At 43.1% G+C, this 13,239-nt stretch overlaps 1 pseudogene; it reads left to right on the forward strand.

Moving 5' to 3' along the window:
• Positions 1 to 444: 444 nt before the first annotated feature.
• Positions 445 to 2,627, forward strand: LOC139009473 (serine/threonine-protein phosphatase PP1-beta catalytic subunit pseudogene; annotated as a pseudogene).
• The last annotated feature ends 10,612 nt before the right edge of the window (positions 2,628 to 13,239 follow it).

Raw genomic sequence — 13,239 nt, forward strand, 5'->3', positions numbered from 1 at the left:
GTATGTGAGGCCCCGGGGTACATGACTGAACCCAGTTGGGACCTCCACAGGCAGCTCCCCATGACAAGCCTCATAAGATCCCTTGCTTATTAAACCTGCTACTTAGATCAGGAGTGGTCTGCCTCTTTCTTTGGTCCCTCCCTGCCCTCTGTGTACTGGGCCAGTTTCAGATTTCACCTAGGAAGCTTCCAAAGAGATTATAAACCAACAACAGTTCTCTGATTTTTTTTTTCAAGCTTCTCTTTTAATTTTTGAATATACTCTGTGGTCTTTCAGTCAAGGTTTAACAACTGACTTTCTCTACAAAGATAAATTTTAAATCAATAAACATATAAATAAATACCTTCATTTATAGTGTTTGCCAACTTCTCTGCTGTAAATACTCCTGCCACAGCCAGTCTCAAGCTACCAACATGATACTGCTGAACATGGAGTTGGGAAGAGATGCTCACCATCAGCTCTGGTGAGCTAGCATCAGCTGCCTTGAGCACATCACTGATTTTAAACATATTTGAAGTTATATTCTGGTGTCTGAAGTGTGTGGGTCTGTTTTTACTATCTATTGTTTCTACTTGTTTACACTCCTGGTGCTTCCTTTTCTCTGTGTGCGATTTTTTTGTTTGTTTGTGAGCTATACATTTCTTTAGAACTTTATTGTAGGTGACCTTTAAGTTCTGGTGTAAAGTTTGGTTCCACTAGTGTCTGATTAATTTCACGTCTGCTACTTCCTGGGGACCCTACTTCAAATTTGTAACATCTTTAAATACTTTGCTTGAGTTTTTTTTGTTGTTGTTGTTGTTTTGTTTTGTTTTTTACTACTTAGGTAGCATGAATTCAGGCTCAGACATGAGTCAGGACCCCCTGATGATGACAAATTCTCAGGTGAGATTTTTGTCTTCCCCTACACTCAGCCCTAAGATTGAGATGGGCCAATTTCATAAGCTGTTTCTTCTGTCTGGGGTCTAGCTCTCTGAGGGATCTATTGTTAAATTCTCACCTTGGGTGTGCCCTAGATTGTGTCCGGCTCTTACGTCTGCTGCAGCCTTTAGAGGGGAAGCTCAAATTCTCCAGAGTTTGGAAGAAAGCCTCCGGAAAAAGCTGGCTTTGGTGAGTGCTCACCACCCAGCATCCCTGACTTCAGGTCTCTGGGGGCTCTGTTGATCCCTTACCTTTGTGCGAGATCAGCAAAGTGTTGAAAAGATGCATTTGAGTCTTTTATCCAGCCTTTTAGTTGCTTCAGTGGCCTGAGTATTAGAGTATCTAATCCTCCATAGCACTAGAATTAGAAGTCTCCTTATCACTTCTAATGTATAAATGATCTCAAGGCATTTGAAATTCACTAGAATTTTTTTCTTAGTCCTCCTCTCCTTTCTTGAACAAAGTCCATTGGTTCCCCAGACAGTAAAAGCTTGGCATAATTTCTAGTATTTGAGATAACACGATAGGTACTATAGTTCCTTCTAGAACTCTTTATGACGCTTGCTCAAACCCAAGCCCAATGGATCTGAACTAAAAACCTGCTCCTCCCTCTTTGTTCCCTGAGTCACCAAATGATATTCCATCCAGCTAGCAGCCAGGTCAATGACCCGGAGCTCACCTTCCTCCTGTACCCCGTGCTCCCGCTCCATGCAATGTTTCCAGGTCATTTAATTATATGACCAATACATTTCTGGAGTCTCTCATCCACCTTCCTCCTTCACTGCTGCCCAGCCTACATTCTAACCCTTGATTCAAATCCTCCCAATGAGCTCTCATCTAGCTTCCTATGTGGCACATTATTTGACAGTTAATCTTCCCGACAATCCTATGATGTAGGTACTATTATCATTCCCATTATAACGATGAAAAAGCTGAAGCCTTGCCCTAACCGGTTTGGCTCAGTGGATAGAGCGTCGGACTGCGGACTCAGGGGTCCCAGGTTCGATTCCGGTCAAGGGCATGTACCTTGTTTGCGGGCACATCCCCAGTAGGGGGTGTGCAGGAGGCAGCTGATCGATGTTTCTAACTCTCTATCCCTCTTCCTTCCTCTAAAAAAAAAAAAAAAAATCAATAAAATAAATTTAAAAAGAAAAAGCTGAGGCCTTATTCTTTTGGAGGTGAAAGCACCACTGAGAATTTGTGGAGATATTCATGGACAGTATACAGATTTACTACGATTATCTGACTATGGAGGTTTCCCACAAGAAGCCAACTATCTTTTCTTAGGAGAGAATGTGGATAGAGGAAAGTAGTCTTTGCAAACCATTTGTTTGCTATTGGCTTAAAGAAGTCAAATATCCAGAGAACTTCTTTCTCTTAAGAGGAAACCATGAGTGTGCTGGCATCGATCGCATGTATGGGTTCTGTGATGAATGCAAACAAAGGTTCAATATCACATTGTGGACGACCTGCACAGACTGTCCCAACTGCCTGCCTACAGCTGCCATTGCAGCGAGGAGGTCTGTTGCCATGGAGGACTGTCAGCAAACCTGCAATCGAGGAAGCAGAGTTGGAGAGTTATGGGACCCACCGATGTCCCCCATACAAGTCTGCTCTGTTATCTGCTGTGGTCTGACCCAGAGAAGGATGGCAAGGCTTGGGAGAAAATAACTGGTGTTCCCTTCACGTTTGGAGCTGAATGGATATGATTTTTTTTTTTTTCTAAATGACGATAGTGAAAGGGCGAGGACTATGCCCTCCATCTTGCCCCAGGGTAAGGGCTATGCCCTCCATCTTACCCTGGATCCTCCATTTTTGGGCAGCCATGTGCTCGGCAAGGCTTCTTCCCGGAAGCCCAAGCCTCTGCTAGCCACACCCAGGACTTCTTTAAACTAACCAATGTCAATCAAGGAAAGTGCACACCATAGATATGACCACATCCTGTGTAACAAGACACCGACTTGAGCCTGGCCAATTGGCAGAGCCCACAGTCCTTTCTCCTCCCCTTACTCCAACCCCCTATAAAACCCCTCTCCCCACAGGGCTGGGTCTCTCTCTGCCACTTGCTGCTGCGTCAGTAAGGAGGGTAGGGGAGCCAAGCCCGGGCTTGAATAAAGACTCTTTGCTTTTGCATCGGACTCGGCTGGCTCCCTGGTGGTCTATTGGGGATCTTGAAATCTGGGCATGACAGATAGGTAACCCTATTTTCAGTCCCAGATTGTTGTGGCAATTCTGATCATGCTGGTGGAATGATTTGTGTGGATGAAGGTAGGATGTGTTCATTTCAGGTGCTGACATCATCTGGAAAGAATGCTAAGTACCAGCCTGGTGGGCTGGGCTGAGGAGGTCCTGTCACTCCACTCTGAACAGTTAACTCACTGAAGAAAAGGTGAAGAAAGGAACTGTGTAACATAACCACCAGATTGGTTAAGAACATTCTTCATAACATATGTGTGCACTATACATCCAGCCAGCCATTTGACACCCTTTATGATGTCACACCTTTAACTTAAGGAGACTGATAAAGAATCTTATAATTTTTTTCTAATAGAAAGATGTGCTGTACTGTATCATAATAAGTATACTCTGTAATAATATGCAACAAAGTTAAGTCCAAATTCAAAATTACCCAATAAGTTACATCTTCACTTATCACAGTTTTTAAAGTTGAGAAGCATCCCAATTAAACTAGATAAGACAGTTAAACCAGATGAAAGCATGATGGTCCATCTCCATGTGGTTTTAGTGATATGTGACTGTGTAATTACATTGAGCTTGTTTTGTTTGTTTTTGATAGAATAATGGCAACTCTTTTAAACTTTTTTCCTAAACATTAAAAAAATTATTTATTGGTGAGAGAGAGAGAGAGAGAGAGAGAGAGAGAGAGAAACAATGATTTGTTGTTCCACTTATTTATGCATTCATTGGTTGATTCTTGTATGTGCCCTGACTGATGATCGAACCCACAACCTTGCTGTATCAGCACAACACTCTAACCAGCCGAGCTACCCAGACAGGGCTTTTCTAAACATTTGAAAAAGTATAATGTGGTCCCTAGCTGGTTTGGCTCAGTGGATAGAGCGTTGGCCTGCGGACTGAAGGGTCCCAGGTTCGATTCTGGTCAAGGGCACATGCCCAGGTTTCTGGCTTGATCCCCAGTGGGGGGTGTGGAGGAGGCAGCTAATCAATGATTCCCTGTCATCATTGATGTTTCTATCTCTCTCTCCCTCTTCCTTCCTCTCTGAAATCAATAAAAATATATTTTTAAAAATAAATAAAGTAAAATGTGGGATGAGCTCTGAAGATATTCACCAACTATTATTTTCTCATTTACTAACATACCTTATTACCATAAAAAGAAAAACTTATGCCTCATTACCATAAAAAGGAATTTTAGAGATTGATATTTTTTAAAATATGCAAATTATCCAATCTGGTAACTTAAACAGTGTTGGGCAAACTTTACAGCTGATAGTGAATATTTTGCTTCGTATAGACATTTCCACCTATTTGGATTTGTGCATCCTGGTTTTTAACTGCTCTATGGTGCAGTAGCACTTCATTTAACTCATGTAGTATTACCCAACTAGCTGGTAATGTGATTATGTGGTACCTTGGCTTTAAGTTTTAATTCTCATCAAACACCTTTGGACAGGCTTGACTTTCTGGTAACACCCTTACCTGCATTAATTTTGTTTTTTGGGTTTTTTGTTTTGTTTTTTTTTGTTTGTTTTTAGACCCACAAAACATGAGAATCCTTTTTTGAGATGCCTTAGAAAGCTCCCATTATCTCTTTTTTCCTCCCTCTGTGTAAAGGATGTATTTGAATGGATGTTGGTCCGTGGGACATTTTGCCAGCTATGGCTATGGGGTGCTTAATGTCTAATATTGCCATGTGGATATAATTGTAAGGCGAAGGTCACTGAAGAGTTTTATTTTTGTTCTTCATGATCAAAGTTCATATGACATTGTATAGACATGTTTTGTAGCAATAATTACGGTACATGATCCAGGGTTTATTGCAGCATTTCTTTTCCTGTTCTCTTTTTCCTATGGGTTAGTATGAACAAATAGCAGGAGTACAAAAGTGAGCATAAAGATTTCATAAAGAAAACTTAGAGGACACAGGTTTGTAATTTTTGGATGTCATTATAAAAGCTTTTACGGAGCACTGTCAAATCTGTAACCTTCGTAGGGATGGATATCATTTTTATAATGCCCTTCTATATGTGCTACCATGGATGTGAAATTCCTGGCCTTAATATCGTCTTTTAAAGTGTTACATGGAGAATTCTGTTAACTTACATTGTATGAATTGGCGTATTGTATTACTGCAAGAGATTTGATTTTTCAGTACAGTGCAAAGTTCTTTCTAGTGCATATGTCTTTTCTCCTAGTTCCATTTTGTTTTAAATGTAGTTTTCTTGTTTAGTAAAAGTTGTCTATTTGATATGAGAAAAAAGCTGAGGCTTATAAAGGTTAAATAAGGGTCCCAGGGCTAGTCAGTGGTGGAAACTGACTCCACACCGTGGTCTAACCTAGAGGGTAGCTCTTAGCCACCACTCTGTACTAGTAAATGTGGTTTTCTACTTTCAGCCTCATCTTCTCTAATTCACTATCCTCCACAGCAGCTAGAGGGGTCTTTCTAAACCGCAGCACTGATCATGTCCTGTCTCAGCTCAGATCCCTCCGGTGGTTCCCTACGGCCTTGGGACAAAGCGTCGGCTCACATCCATAACCTCTACAGCCTCATCTCCCGTCGCACAGAATCGCCCCTCACCCCATTCGCTCTGCAGCAGCCACATCGCAGCCCACTCCCAGCCACCACGGCATTTCCACCCTCCCGTGACTTCAACTCACACTGTTCTCCAACGGCATACATAGTATCCTCTTTTTCACTCGGAGAACTCCTACACATCCTTCAATACTCAGCCCAAATGTTACCTAGTAGAAGACTTTCCTGACCTCCCCCAGGTAGAATTAGTCATCGTGTCCTTCACTCTCTATATAATACGTTGGCAGGCATTCTTGGCCTTTGAGGATTATGAGGGCCAGAAAAAGTCAAGTAAAAGCATATCCAGTTAGAATGGGACTAGAGTTTTACAGTTAATATCAAGGAGGATAAAAAAGGATTTGATTGAGGTGAATGAAACTTAAAGAATTCTGTACGAATGCTTAAACTAAACAGATGATGAACCAAGGACTGATATCCTATAGAATAAAACCCTAATATGCAAATCGACCGAATGGTGAAACGACTGGCAGAATAACTGGCAGAATGACTGGTCACTATGACGCACACTGACCACCGGCAGTGGCGATCAGGGGGCAGGGCTGGCCAGCGGGGGGCGGGGTCAGCCAGCAGGTGCCACCAGGCCACCACCCAAGGTGGGTGCTAGCGAGGGTTGAGGGAGGATGATTGCCCCGCCCACTGGTTGCCCCAAGATGGCCCGGATTGCCAGCCAGGCCTAGGGACCCTACCCTATATATTGGGAACAGTCTCTTAGATTTAAAAATTAAAACCTGGCAAGGCTACTCTAACACTGAAAAAAACAGGATGATGCAGTGATGACATGCATGGACTCTGGCTTGCACATTTTGTGGTCAGCCCTGATTCTGACACTTATCACTGTGTGACAAAGCCAATTACTTAACTTCTCTCTGCTTCAGTTTTTCCACCCTTAAGATGGGGAAAATGGTACAGCTGGCTCAGAAGGATCATGTTATGTACTACTTTTTATAATCAAGGTAAAAAAAATGTAGTTGCCCATACAACAGCAAGATGCCTTTCACCTATATGAAAAGTATGGTCACTGGTGCATGCAGCATCCCAGATTGCGAGAGGGATGTCCAATTGCTGGTTTAGGCCCAACATCCCCTGAGGGGCCCCGGATTGCGAGAGAATGTAGGCCAGGCCATGGGACCTCCCTGCCCCCATGCACGAATTTTGTGCACCGGGCCTCTAATATAATTTCTCTTTGGTGTAATTTCCTGACAAAAAAAATTTTTTAAGCATGATATAACATCCTTTTCTTACAAGTTCCATACCATGATCACACAGAGTCAACTTTGCAAAAATATAAGATACTTCCAGTTTCCCAGCAGGCCTTAGTATTTTCATAATGAAATTATTCTCTTTTAAGCACCTGTCCTGTCTTCTTTGCAATAATATCCTCTTCTTTAGATGTTTCTTGGTCTAAGAATTACATCAGCCAGATGCTCATTTGTTGATATAGTTGGGGGTGAGTAGTTCTCCAACATCACTTACATCAACTTTAGGAAAATCTATAACTTTGCAAGAATTGCAATTTTATTTTGCAAAGGGTTGCAAACACTCAGACAGACTGACCAACACCCAAAAAAGAGGATGTTGATGTGATGAACAGAGCAGACATTGGCGTTCAGCTGGTCCATGGTTGAGTTAATTCCAATTGGGCCAATGTCAGTTTCCCAGGTCTAATAATGCCCTGCAGTTATGTGAGAGGTTGCCATTGGAGGAAGATGGGTGAGGAACACAGCATACCACTTGGTGCTATTTTTGCAACATCTTATGGGCTTATAATTTCAAAATAAGAGTTTAAAATATTATAAAAATATTTCACAACCAAGAGGAGCCTAAGGAAACACGGAGACTAAATGCATGAGAATGAAGCATGATAATTAAACTTATAAATAACCAGATACTTGATTAAAATTTCCTTGTACATCACTTTTTCTTTCCTTGGCAGTCTCATCACCATGTGGGGAGAATGTGTTTTAACTAAATACTTGGGTTTTCACTAATCCTTCCATGGAATTCTAATTATTCATGTAACCACAGTAAACCCTCAATTTTGCAATCTCAATTTAACAGACTTCAGATTTAACAGACATACAGACAAAATTTCCGGTCCATATGTCATATGTGAACATTAATACCCCGTTAATTTTAAATGCTTTTAACCAAGATTTGCTTATAATTAAATTAACAAGTTGTGGGGTTTTTTTGGTTATTAATTCATTGTTATTTTTGACAAATTTTAGCAAATAGGCCATATGCTGGAAAGAACACTAGTAATTTTGCCAACATAAATAAGTATTACATATCTACAACTATAATCTAATCTATATATTTAAATCCAAGAGTCACAGTTTGTAAACAGTGTTTGGCAAATGATTAGCACATGATCACACCACATCCTGGTTCTGTTGTTGAGTCACATGACTTTCTGTAGCAGTTTTTTATTTTTAATACTAGAGGCCCTGTGCACAAAATTCATGCACTCGGGGGGGAGGGGGGTGGTCCCTCAGCCTGGCTTGCGCCCTCTCGCAGTCTGGGAGCCCTTGGGGGATGTCTGACTGACAGCTTAGGCCTGTTCCCCGCACTGCCACAGCAGTCGGACTTCCTTAGCCAGCCGTGAGCCTGGCTTCTGGCTAAGCAGCGCTCCCCCTGTGGCGCTCCTGCATTGAGTGTCTGCCCTCTGATGGTCAGTGCGTGTCATAGTGAGGAGTTGTTCTGCCATTCAGTCTATTTGCATATTAGCCTTTTATTATATACTAGAGGCCCAGTGCATGACATTTGTGCACTGGCGTTGGAGGAGGAGGGGTGTCCCTCAGCCCAGCCTGCACCCTTTCGCAGTCCAGGAGCCCTCAGGGGATGTCCAACTGATGGCTTAAGCCTGCTCTCCACAGGGAGTGGGCCTAAGCCTTCAGTTGGACATCCTTAGCGCACCTCAGAGGTGGGAGAGGCTCCTGCCACCACCGCTGCGCTTGCCAGCCATCAGCCCAACTTCTGGCTGAGCGGCGCTCCCCCTGTGGGAGCACACTGACCACCAGGGGGCAGCTCCTGTGTTGAGCGTCTGTCCCCTGGTGGTCAGGGTGCATCATAGCATTCCACCATTAAGTCGATTTGCATACTACCCTTTTATTATATAGGATGATATTTTGATTGATTTCAGAGAGGAAGGGAGAGAGAGATAGAAACATCAATGATGAGAGAATCATTGATCAGCTGCCTCCGGCACACCCCTCGCTGGGGATCGAGCCCGTAATCCAGGCATATGCCCTTGACCAGAATCAAATGCTGGACCCTTCAGTCTGCAGACTGACACTCTATCCACTGAGCCAAACTGGCCAGGGCTCTGCAGCAGTTTTAACTCTGTGCTGGCCAATGTGATGTTCCTGTGTGCACTAAGCCATGCCCCAGCCATGTGTATTTTATTTACTTGCGGTGACTGGTGAATACACGCATTTACTAGATCTATTCAGTATAAATTTAAAATTCCAATAACATGAATAGAAAATTTTTTGTGAAATTAAACTTTTCATACATATTTAATTTTAATCACACAAATGTGTCCACAGAAGGAAAAACAGGTAAAATAACCAATTGGTCAATTTTTTAACATACACACTTGGAAAACCTACTTTATTATATAACAGACGTTCAGCTTTATTAGTCTGTTATTGTCGAGGTTTTACTGTACCCACCTTCTCCCGTTGGACTGGGAGCTCCTGCAAGCATGTCAAACTCGCCGCCAGCAGGCCACATGCCTTGTTTAAACGAGGATCTTAGTCATCTTTCTGTTTCGAATGCCCATCACAAGGCCAGGCATAGATTAAGCCTCAGATAAACACTTAAGTGAGTGAATAAGTGAATGAAGATGTGAACAAAGGAACTGAAAGACTGGTTTCTAATTTGGCCCCGGCACGGGGAAGCCCTGGGAAGGACCATGCCGGTGATGCCTCCTGTAGAGGTGGTTTGGCTTGAGCTGCCCATGGAACAACACCGGGGATAAGAGCCTGCCCCGGGGATATGCTCAGCTTGCACTTAGCAGATGCAGGCAGGCGGTGCTCACCCACATGCCCCTCCTGGCTCCCCCGTCGGTGAGCAGCGCTTGGGGAATTTCAGGAGCTGTATGCTTGGGGAAGCCCAGTTTGGGGTGAAGCCAACTCCGCTGCCCCCTGGAAGGTGCCGAGAAGCTATGGATCACCTCTTTCCGAAGCTGCCCAATCTCAGGCGCAGTCTGGGGTCCCCTGGGAACTAACAACTTTGTCGTCAAAGGGGTATCAATTCTTGCACTCTCCTTGCCTCCTTTCTTCTCCCTAAAACTGATGAAAAATAAATTCTGCTGCCTACATGGAGACCCTCCTCCTAGAGCAGTGGTTCTCAATCTTCCTAATGCCGCGACCCTTTAATACAGTTCCTCATGTTGTGGTGACCCCCAATTTCATTGTTGCAAATTGAACATAATTAAAGCATAGTTATTAATCACAAAAACAATATGTAATTATATATGTGTTTTCCGATGGCCTTAGGTGACCCCTGTGAAAGGGCCGTTCGACCCCCAAAGGGGTCATGACCCACAGATTGAGAACCGCTGCCCTAGAGGCAACTTAGGGAAATTTTCAAACATCATACTGCACATACTGCTTAACAACTTGATTTTCACATTTTTCTCTTTATGTATTTTGAACATCTTTCTATGTCCATTCATGCAAATCTCCTTCAATCTTTTTTAAAAATATTTTTTTATTGATTTCAGAGAGGAAGGGAGAGAGAGAGAGAAGCATCAATGATGAGAGAGAAGAGAATCATCGATCAGCTGCCTCCTGCACGCCCCACACTGGGGATCGAGCCTGCAACCCGGGCATGTGCCCTGACCGAGAATCGAACCATGACCTCCTGGTTCATAGGTTGATGCTCAACCACTGAGCCATGCTGGCTGGCCTCCTTCATTCTTTTTAATAGCTGTATGGCATGGAATGGATGTGTCATTGTTTACCTAACCAATTCCTCTTAACGATCACCATTGACGTTGATTTGGTTTTGTTATAGACAATCCTGCACAGTTCAGACACCTTGAAATGCCTAGATGTTGCTGCCTACTGTCAATTTGCCTTCCCAAAACACGGCTCCTGTTTTCACACTCGCAACTGCAGCATATGGCATGAAGCTGAGTCTCTTGAAAGAAAAAAAGCAACAACATATTACCCATGATGGTGATGCTAACCTGGGCTGGGAAGAATGAACCTTACTTGACAATGAGCTTTTTAAGCTATTTTTGTCCTACTATCAACAATCCCATGGGGACAGTGGGCCTGGTTACTGGTGTTGCTATTGTCATCATTATTTACTTTATAAGCATGTAGTGCCAGGACCATTGAGATGCCAAGTGAGGGATGGGCCGGGGGCCTAACAACGGCCAGGAGGGGAAGGCAGTCCTCAGAGGTACCTCGCTGGGCTGCACGTGCCCTTCCAGCCCAGCTCCACTTCTCAGCTCCCTTTCTTTCTTTTTTTTATCTTTTCCAATTTCATGATATATAATTAATGTGTAACATGGTGTAAATTTAAGGTGTACAATGGGTTGACTTGATGCATTTATATATTGTAATATAATTTCCACTGTAGTGCTAGCTAACACCTCCATCATGTCACATAATTACCAGTTGCTTTTATGGTGAGAACATCTAAGATCTATACATCACAGTATTGTTATCAGTATTCACAATGCTGTGCATCAGATCCCCAGAACTTATTTGTCTTATAACTGGAAGTGTCTACCCTTTGACCAAAATCTCCCTCTTTCCCCCACCCCCAGTCTCTGGTAACCACCCATCTACTGTCTCTATAAGTTCAGCTTGTTCAGGTTCCACATGTAAGTGAGGTCATGCGGTATTTGTCTTTCTCTGTTTGACTTATTTCACTTAGCATAATGTCCTCTAGATTCATCCACGTTCTTGCAAATGGCGGGATTTCATTCTTCCTTATGACTGAATAATCCTCCATTGTACTTCTTTACCAACTTCTTTATCCATGTATCTGTTGGGCAGACGCTTGTCTCTCGTGAATGATGCTGCAATAAACATGGGGTTGAGGATATCTCCGAGATCCTGTTTTCATTTCCTTTAGATATATACCAGAAGTGAGATTGCTGGATCATGAGGTAGTTCTATTTTTAATTTTGTTTGAGGAACCTCCATTCTGTTTTCTATAGTGGAGGCAACATTTACATTCCTACCAACAATACACAAGGGCTCCCTTTTCTGCACATTCCCACCAACACTTCTTATCTCTTGTGATTTATGATAGCCAAGCTAACAGGTATGAGGTGACATCTGTCTAACTCCCCTTAAAGCCAGACCCTGGAAAGCATTATCTAAACTCCTCCGTCTCAGATTCCTCTCCTTCCGGTCTCTCTCACACATCCTTCCACCCACTGAAATTGCTCTTGGCAAGGTCACTGTTGCCTCCATGCTCTTAAGAACAATGATCACATCTGACTTTAATACCAGCAGCATTTGGCACAGTCCATCATTCTTTCTCTGTTTCTCTCTTTTTTAAAATCCTCGCCCAAGGATATGCTTTTATTGCTCTTTTGAGAGAGGAAGGGAGAAAGAGAGAGAAAGAAGCATGGATGTGAGAGAGAAACATAGACTGGTTGCCTCTGTACATGCCCTGACCCGGGATCAAATCCACAACCTTTTTGGGCATGGAATGATGCTCCAACCAACTGAGCCACCCAGCTGGGGCCCTCATTCTCTCTTTGAAATACCTTCCCCACTTGGGGTTGTTCTGCTCCCATATCTCCTCTTCATCACCTCCACTTATCAAAGTTAGAGCACCCCCAAGGCTCTGTGCTCAGACCTCTTATCTTCTGTAGCTGCGTTCACGCCCTGGGCGATCACAACCAGTGCCATGGATTGAAACACCATGCACATGCTCTGGACGCCTATATTACGTCGCCATCCCACACCTCCACCATGAACTCTAGACCTACTCGTCCAGCAGTCTCTGCACCATCTCCATCTGGATGTCCAGCAGACATCTCTAACAGAACATGCTCACCTGTGAACAGATGCTCAGGATGTTAGTCATCAGGGAAAAGCCAACCCAAACCACTTCACACCCACTAGAACAAGCATGTCAAACTCGCAGCCCACGGGCTACATGTGGCCCACAAAGAATATTTTTGCAGCCCAGCCAATATAACGGTATATAAGACACATTTTAATAAAAATGTTGTAATTTAATTTTGACAATATCCTGTATACATAATCACTAATAATGAACTACAATGCTCGCTAATGACTGATTACTATAAGCGTGTTGCATTCATTTCCCTTACGCCCCTTACGCACAGGCACACCATTTCTCTCCACTAATACTAGCAATGAATATTTTAGCAGCCAATTGCTACACCATTAGTCTTGGACTGACTCGTTTGGTGTGCACAACAGGAAATATTTTGCTTCCGGAGAACAAGAAAAATAGGTTTATTTGCATTATGCATATTAATTTGTGCAGTTATTCAATGTCTGGTAAGTTAATGTTCAAGAAAA

The sequence above is a fragment of the Myotis yumanensis genome, unplaced genomic scaffold, assembly GCF_028538775.1.
Source record: "Myotis yumanensis isolate MYYU_CA2020_CCGP unplaced genomic scaffold, mMyoYum1.0.hap1 SCAF_4, whole genome shotgun sequence".
In the NCBI taxonomy this organism is placed as follows: Eukaryota; Metazoa; Chordata; class Mammalia; order Chiroptera; family Vespertilionidae; genus Myotis; species Myotis yumanensis.